The sequence below is a fragment of the Impatiens glandulifera genome, chromosome 6 (genome assembly GCF_907164915.1).
Source record: "Impatiens glandulifera chromosome 6, dImpGla2.1, whole genome shotgun sequence".
Classification (NCBI taxonomy): domain Eukaryota; kingdom Viridiplantae; phylum Streptophyta; class Magnoliopsida; order Ericales; family Balsaminaceae; genus Impatiens; species Impatiens glandulifera.
This window is the reverse complement of record NC_061867.1, coordinates 54150717-54159049: the sequence shown is the minus strand read 5'-3', so window position 1 is coordinate 54159049 and position 8333 is coordinate 54150717. Positions and strand designations below refer to the sequence as shown.

General features: G+C 27.0%; 1 non-coding gene across 1 annotated transcript; it reads left to right on the top strand.

Moving 5' to 3' along the window:
- The first annotated feature begins 220 nt into the window (after positions 1-220).
- Positions 221-304, top strand: TRNAL-CAA. The gene has a single exon. It is a non-coding gene; the product is annotated as a tRNA-Leu (tRNA).
- The last annotated feature ends 8029 nt before the right edge of the window (positions 305-8333 follow it).

Genomic DNA, 8333 nt, shown 5'->3' with positions numbered 1-8333 from the left:
TTTCAAATTTTTGTTACATTATATATACCAAAATAATTTTGGTTTCAAAATTTAATTCACTAACTACTAGTAAATTGTCGTCAATTAATCTTAGTAAATTTTATTTTTTTAAACAGAGACATGAAGTTCAATTATAAAAGTATCTATTTTTTTAATTTCCTAAATTTATTCAATATGAAAGATATAATATTAATATAATACTGAAATTGTGAATCAATAAGTCAGGATGGCCGAGTGGTCTAAGGCGCCAGACTCAAGTTCTGGTCCACTAACGTGGGCGTGGGTTCAAACCCCACTTCTGACAAATTATCTCTTTTTTAAAAATATAATTAAGGTATGAGATTTTTAAATTTTATTACATATTGTATATACCAAAATAATTTTCATTTCAAAATTTTAATTCACGAACTATTACGTGAATTGTCGTCAATTAATCTTAGTAAATTTTATTTTCTTCAATTATAAAACTATATTTTTTTAATTTTCTAAATAAATTTGATGTTAATTTAATTGTAAAAAGTTCATTTTTTAAAATAAAAATATAATTAAACTTTAATATTATTCGATAGGAAGAGTATAATATCGATACAATACCGAAATCGTGGTATTTCGTCAATATTTGATTTGACCGGTATGTCAGTTATATCTAAAGATGTCAATTTGAAATCGTCATGCAGTTACCGAATTGAATTGTCCTGTTTGGGGCGGTTTTTCCTTAATTTGACTAGTAGTTGACAGAGGATGGGGTGGGGCCCTGACCCCAATCTCACCTGATTATGCACCGAACACTATAAACACAATTAAATATATAAAACTACCCATATATTTATTTATGCATTATATTTTTTTATAAGAGTTTTAAGTTTATTTTTTATAATAATATGAATTTTTGAGTCCACCAAATGTGTGAATACATTGTGCTATTATGACATATGTAAATTGCTCAAAATTTGAGTATAAGACTCTCAATAATATAAAGTTATATTATATCTATACCCATCTCGATTTCACAACGAAGTTTGTATTGATTGCGGGTGACAAAGAAATTCTGTAAATTTCTTCCTATTTAGCCAACAAAAAATAGATTACAATATATATAGTTAATCAATTTGAAATTGCTCTGTGGTAACTGAATCGAATTGCTCTGATCAGGGCGGTTTTCTTCTTGTTTGACTAGAAGTTGACAGAGGATGTAGAGGCGGGACCCTGACCCCCAATTTTTTACCGAACACTATAAACACAATTAAATATATAAAATTACCAATATATTTATTTATGCATTATATTTTATAAGATTTTTAAGTTTATTTTTTTATAATAACATAAATTTTCAAATGAGTCCACCAAATATGTGAATGGATTCACATAACCCATTGCGCTATTGGGACATACGTAAATTGCTCAAAAGCTGAGTATAAGAGGTTTGTCTGGATTGCGGTTGACAAAAAATTATGTAAATTTCTTCCTATTTTGCCAAAAAAAAACAGATTGCAATCTATATAGTCAATCAACTATAGCCGTCATTGACTATTGTGAACTTTGATAGTCAATTTGGTGATATTAAAAAAAAGAAAAAAAGAAATTGAAGTAGACAAATTTTTCTATCACTATTTGATTAATTTTTCATTTACTCTCTTTAAAAAAAAATGTTTTAGAGAAATTAAAAAATATTCAACCGTATCCCCTCTGATGACTCTATCATTATGGTTATTATGTTTTTCTTTCCATCACTCAGATTTAAATTAGTATTATATTTTGTTAGATACAGCATCTTATTTAGTCGGATCGATTTTTTTATCCCGAATTTTTGTGATCCGAATAATTCTCTTAATTTTCAGTGGGTTGTTTACTGCTCGTATCCTCCGATTATGTTAGTAATGATTTCTCGAGTCCATGTCCGTCCCCTTTTTAGTAACAAAGGAGACTAAATTATCGAATTTGGAGTTGTTTTAATAAAGAGTTATTTGACTTGATCTTTAATATGGACACCCTCTTATAGACATCCTCCCATGATTTGTACAAGTTTCTTACTATTTCGTCCATATATATAAATGATCAATTATTATTTGGTAGGACTTTTTTCGGCATTGTTTATCAACCCTCGACTAAGGATAATTTTAACTACCACTCAGAATATTTTGTAGAGATTCTTCTTATACCGTTAATTGGTTCATTGCTCCACTTTGGTACTCACTATTTAGGAACTCGGATGAGTTTGTTCTTGGAGTGACCATCAACAAATTATATGATTGTTGAAACTTTTCTATTGTAAATTTTTATTTTGTAAATTGATACTACAATTTATTATCTATTTATATTGATTTTATAAGTTTTATTTTGTACTATTTACTAATTACTTTTTTTTAGAAGTAACTCTCCAATGATTTAATAAGAATTAATTTCTTATTAAAAAAAGTTGAAGAAGAGGAATAAATTGATGAAACATTTTTCCGGAGAATATGGAGAAATTGATTAGTGGTTGAAAAAGACAAGAAACCAATGAAGTATTGATTAAAGAAGAAGAAATTGATGTTGTGGTTGAGGAAGAACAAGAAACCGATGAAGTTGTGATTGAAGAAAAAGAAAATGATAGTGAAGAAGATCCAATATGTGAACAACCACCGTCAGACTTAGTTTTAAATGATAATGAAAAATTTAGTGGCTTTTTAAGTGAAAAAACTTATGAGGATTCAGATTTTGGGAGTTATACAAATGAGGGTGGAGTAGAAGTGGATCTCGATAATTTTAATGTCGAGGAGTTGATTAATGAACCCGTGAGAAAACTGAGTCAAATGCTTGTCTATAATCTCAACAATAGTGAGATTACACGATTTATGGTTGTAATGATTTTCAAATTGAAAGAAAATGTGAGATTGGCACGAACATAATAAAGTTGTGCACATGAGGTTATTTTTAGATTAAGTAATAATGATACCATGAAAATTAAAATAATATGTAATAGGGGAAGTGTCATTGTTTATTAGTAAAGACAATATCTATAATACTTGGATGGTAAATATTTTTCAGTCTAAGCATATTTGTAGAGGTGAGCAAACAGTAAACTCAATCCGTATTATCCAACCCAAATTAAATTTACCCAACCCATAATTCAACCCATATTATTTATCAATATGGGTTGGGTTGAGTATGGGTTGGGTAACCCAAATTATTTTATTTTTATTTTTTCATTTAACATATATTTGATTCATTTAACATATTTTTATTCGTTTAACACGTTTTTTAAATGTTTAATACGTTTTCCACATTTTTCACGTTTTGACACGTTTTGAAATGTTTAACACGTTTTTGACATGTTTAATACGTTTTCACATGTTTAATACGTTTTTCACACGTTAAACACGTTTTTGGCACGTTTAACACATTTTGACATGTTAAACACGTTTTTCACGATTATGACACATTTAACACATTTTGACACGTTTTTCACATTTTCAGGCACGTTTTGACACGTTTAACATGTTTTTCATATTTTTGACACGTTAAACATGTTTTCACATTTTTGGCACGTTTAACACGTTTAAATACGTTTCACACATTCTCTACATTTTTGACACGTTTAACACGTTTTTTACACGTTTTTCACATTTTCGACGCGTTTAATACGTTTTTCACACGTTTAACACGTTTTTGACATGTTTTTCACGTTTTCGACACATGTTTAACACGTTTTGACACGTTTAACATGTTTTTGGTACGTTTAACACATTTTGACACGCTGGACATTGTTTTCATGTTTTGACATGTTTGACATGTTTAACACGTTTTTGACACGTTTTTCACGATTATGACACATTTTCACATTTTTTGCACATTTTGACATGTTTAACATGTTTTTCATATTTTTGACACGTTGAACATGTTTTCACATATTTGTCACGTTTTTGGCACGTTTAACACATTTTGACACGTTTCACACGTTTTTCACGTTTTGACACGTTTCACATGTTTACCACATTTTAACATGTTTAATACGTTTTCACACATTTGACGTGCCAAAACGTGTTAAACATGTCAAAAACGTGAAAAACGTGTTAAACGTGCCAAAAACGTGTTAAAACCTATCAAAATGTATTAACGTGCAAAAACATATTAAACATGTAAAAAATATGTTAAACGTGTTAAAATATCAAAAACATGTTAAACGTGCCAAAAACGTAAAAATGTGCCAAAATGTGAAAAATGTGTTAAACGTACCAAAACTTGTTAAATGAGTCAAAACGTGTTAAACGTGTTAAACGTGTTAAACATGTCAAAAACGTGTTAAACGTGCCAAAAATGTGAAAAATCTGTCAAATATGTCAAAACGTGTTAAACATGCTAAAAACGTGAAAAACATGTTAAACGTATGAAAAATGTGTTAAACGTGTGAAAACGTGTTAAACATTCAAAAACGTGTTAAAATGTCAAAAACGTGTTAAAATGTCAAAAACGTGTTAAACGTGCCAAAAACGTGAAAACCGTGTTCAACTTATCAATAACATGTTATATATATTTAAAATGTGTTAAACGTGCCAAAAACGTAAAAAATGTGTTAAACTTGTCAAAAACGCGATAAACGTATTAAACATGTTAAAAACGTGTTAAACGTGACAAAAACGTGAAAAACATGTTATTAGTGTGAAAACGTGTTAAACATGTCAAAAACGTGAAAAACATGTTATTAGTGTGAAAACGTGTTAAACATGTCAAAAACGTGTTAAACGTGCAAAAAAACGTGAAAACGTGTTAAACGTGTGAAAAACGTGTTATAAGTGTGAAAACGTGTTAAAAATATTAAAACCGTGCTAAACGTGTTAAACGTATGAAAAACGTGTTAAACATGTCAAAAACGTGTTCGACATTAAGTTGGAAGATGATTAGTTTATATTTGATTAATAATAGAGAAATAAATTAAATTTATATAATTTGGGTAATTTGGGTAACCCTAACCCAACCCAAATTAAACTCAATTCATACTCAACCCAACCCATATTAACTAACCCAAATTAATATTTTGGGTTTGGGTTAGGGTTGAATTTGGGTAAATCCAAATTATGCTCACCACTACATATTTGTTATACAAATTATAACAAGATTGGTTTAGTAATTACTGACTTCATTGCCTATAAATTTGAGGATGTGATTGGGATTGGTCCTTTGATTACATTGAATGTTTTGAGTGAGTTATGTAAGAAAAAGTTGAATGCTGGAGTTACAAATTGTGGGGTTAAACGTATTATTTTGGAAAATTTTAAAGGTAAAGTTTTGGAACAATACCAAACAAATGAGATACATTTTCAAAGAATATATGTATTTTGATACGTTTAAGAAATATTAGTTATCTAGTTGTAGACCAATATTGGGAGTAGATGATGTTTCATAAAAAATAGTTTACAATTGTCAATGTTAGAGTTGTGGTAGAATTGGAAAGTATAGACTTGTGGCACTAATTTTTTGAATATCTATCAAAATATATTAGAATGGGTTTCTTTGAAGGTGTTTATTTGACTATTATGTCATATATATGCAAAATGTATTTTTTTTTATAATTTGTCATTATTTTATTTAGTTATGATAATAATGCTTATTTGTTTAGTTATTTATTACTTTTTTTTATTTCTTACAAATGTAGGGATTAATAAGAATTGTAAAAGTTGTTTTTTTGAAGTTGAGCACAAATTTTGTACAAATATTGGTACACCAATTAGTAAAAAAAAAATGTTTAAAAGTGGTGACTTCAAATTTTGATTTTTAAAAATATGTAATATCTATATATATATGTAATGTAGAAGAATTAGATAAGAATATTATGAAAGTTAAAAAGATTGATGGATGGTGCTGAAGAAATGTTATTCAGTATCAAAAAAATGTGGACAAAGACATTTCAGTCACGAATATAACAATATGTGTGAGAGCTTTAATTTTTTCATCTTAAAAGTTCGAGATAAAAAATAAAGATGAATGTGGTTGAAAAGATAATTAGGTATTGTAAGTACATGAGAATGTGGTAATAACACATCACCAATGCTAAAAGTTTACTGATACACTCTTCATTTGCTTATTTTCTTCTTTTACAGATTTAGACTTGATGTCTAGTTAATTAATCCATTTTCATCATCTACCATCTTTATTTCACTTTCTTGTTCCTCTCTTTTCGATTGAAAGACATTTCATCTTTCTTAGAAAATGAAACATTTTGATCAATTGATAAATCTAATTTCCAACTTTCAACCGACAACTAAATGGTCATTGTTCCTCCACGCCTCCATCGCTTTGGATTGGGTTGCTAACAAGGTCCATGCGTGATCAATTTGTTCACAAATCTTAATTAATTGTTTAGCCATTTTGGTGGAAAAGAATACGAGATTTTGAATAACATTAATCAACAGTGTTTTCTCATTTAAAATTGGAGAATGTTTCTCAATATTATCAACGGATCATTTATCAAGAATGTCTTTTTTATCACTCAATCTACAATATTGTAGATTAGTTTGAAAAATTATAAACCTTGGTTATCATTTTATTTAGTATTTATTTATCTAATTATTGTAAAAATAAATTATCTATCACTTTTTATATGACAAAAAAAATTAAAAGAAAATTATAAAAATCATATATGATAATTTAGTTTTGTTTCAATGAGATTATAATCAATCGAAATGACCAACACATCTTCCTTCATTTCACTCATAGTTGATCGGACAGGAACGAAAATAATATTTAGATGTTAAAAAATCATTTTAGTTCATATAAATTGATTATTTCACTTAAAAATGTTTTATATAATTTAATCACATTTTTTAAATTAAATATATATAAAAAAAATCACTCCTTTTTTGTACTTTAATTTTTTTTTTTTTAAAAAGTGATTTTGATTGTAATAAACTTAAACCCACTTTTAAAAATTGATAAAGTAAAAATTAAAAATGATAGTAGTTTGTAATATAGAAAATGTGATTGAATAGGAAAAAAATAAAATTGAGTGAAAATGAATTTAAAAAAAAAAAAAAATTTTGTCAAATTTGCAAATTATATACTAATTTTTGTTTGTTAATAATATTTATACTTGATGACATTGGTCAATTGCGCCTAACTTTTATTTATTTTATAAATTATACCGCTACAGGTTGAAGATAATGATATTTTAAACCATATGTGAAAAATAGACATATACATTTTGTTTTGATAATTTGTGGATTTTGATATTTAAATGTCACAAAAACATAATATTAGATTAAGAATTGTTTTACTTTATTTATAAAATTTGACTTTCTTAACATTTTTTTCGTTATTTTTTAAAATCAATTTTTAACCTCGATGAGTAAGTATACGACAAATCAAGTTAGATATTCATTTAAACACAACAAATTTATCTCATCTCCTAAGTTGTAACTAATACTTAGTAACCATAATAACACAAATAAAATAAATTTGAAAAATAAAATTGAATTTTTTAAATTGTCACACTAATATAACTAGCATTTAGCCCGTGCATTTGCACGAGTAATAATATAAAAAAACATTAAAAATATTACAGATAACATTTTTAATTTTATTTTTAACCGTTTTAAGTTTATAGGTGGGTCAACCCACAATCCGACCCAAATATTCATTTACTCAACATCATTATATATTAGTTAGTTAAAAAGTTGAACTTATATTAATATTAAAATGTCCCGCGTTTATCAAATTTGGTGTTGAATTTAAAATATAAAGTCTTAGTAGCCTAGTTGGTTAAAAAGTTGTACTTGTTTTTGTTAGGCTGCAAGTTCGAAACATACCTCTAACATTTTTAATTTTATTTTTAACCGTTTTAAATTTAAAGGCGGGTCAACCCACAATCCGACCCAAGTATCCAAATTAACCACAGCTCTCGACCCGACAATCCAGACACTTTAAAAATTAAGCTTAAAAAGTTGAACTTATATTAATATTAAAACGTCCCGCGTTTATCAAATTTGGTGTTGAATTTAAAATATAAAGTTTTTGTAGCCTAGTTGGTTAAAGAGTTGTACTTGTTTTGTTAGGTTGCAAGTTCAGAATATATTCCGACCCAAGTATCCAAATTAACCACAACTCTCGACCCGGCAACCCGGACATTTTAAAAATTAAGTATCATTATATATATATATATATATTTTATTATAATATCATCCCATGTTAATTTTAATTGACAGTTTATAAAAATATTTTCTATAATAATTTACATTATCATTATTTTATTGAAAATTAAAATTATTTATAATCTTAAAATTAAATATGATAATTTTTAAAAATATATATTAACTATATAGTGTGAATCTAAATGGAGTTTATAGATTTTGATAATCTTA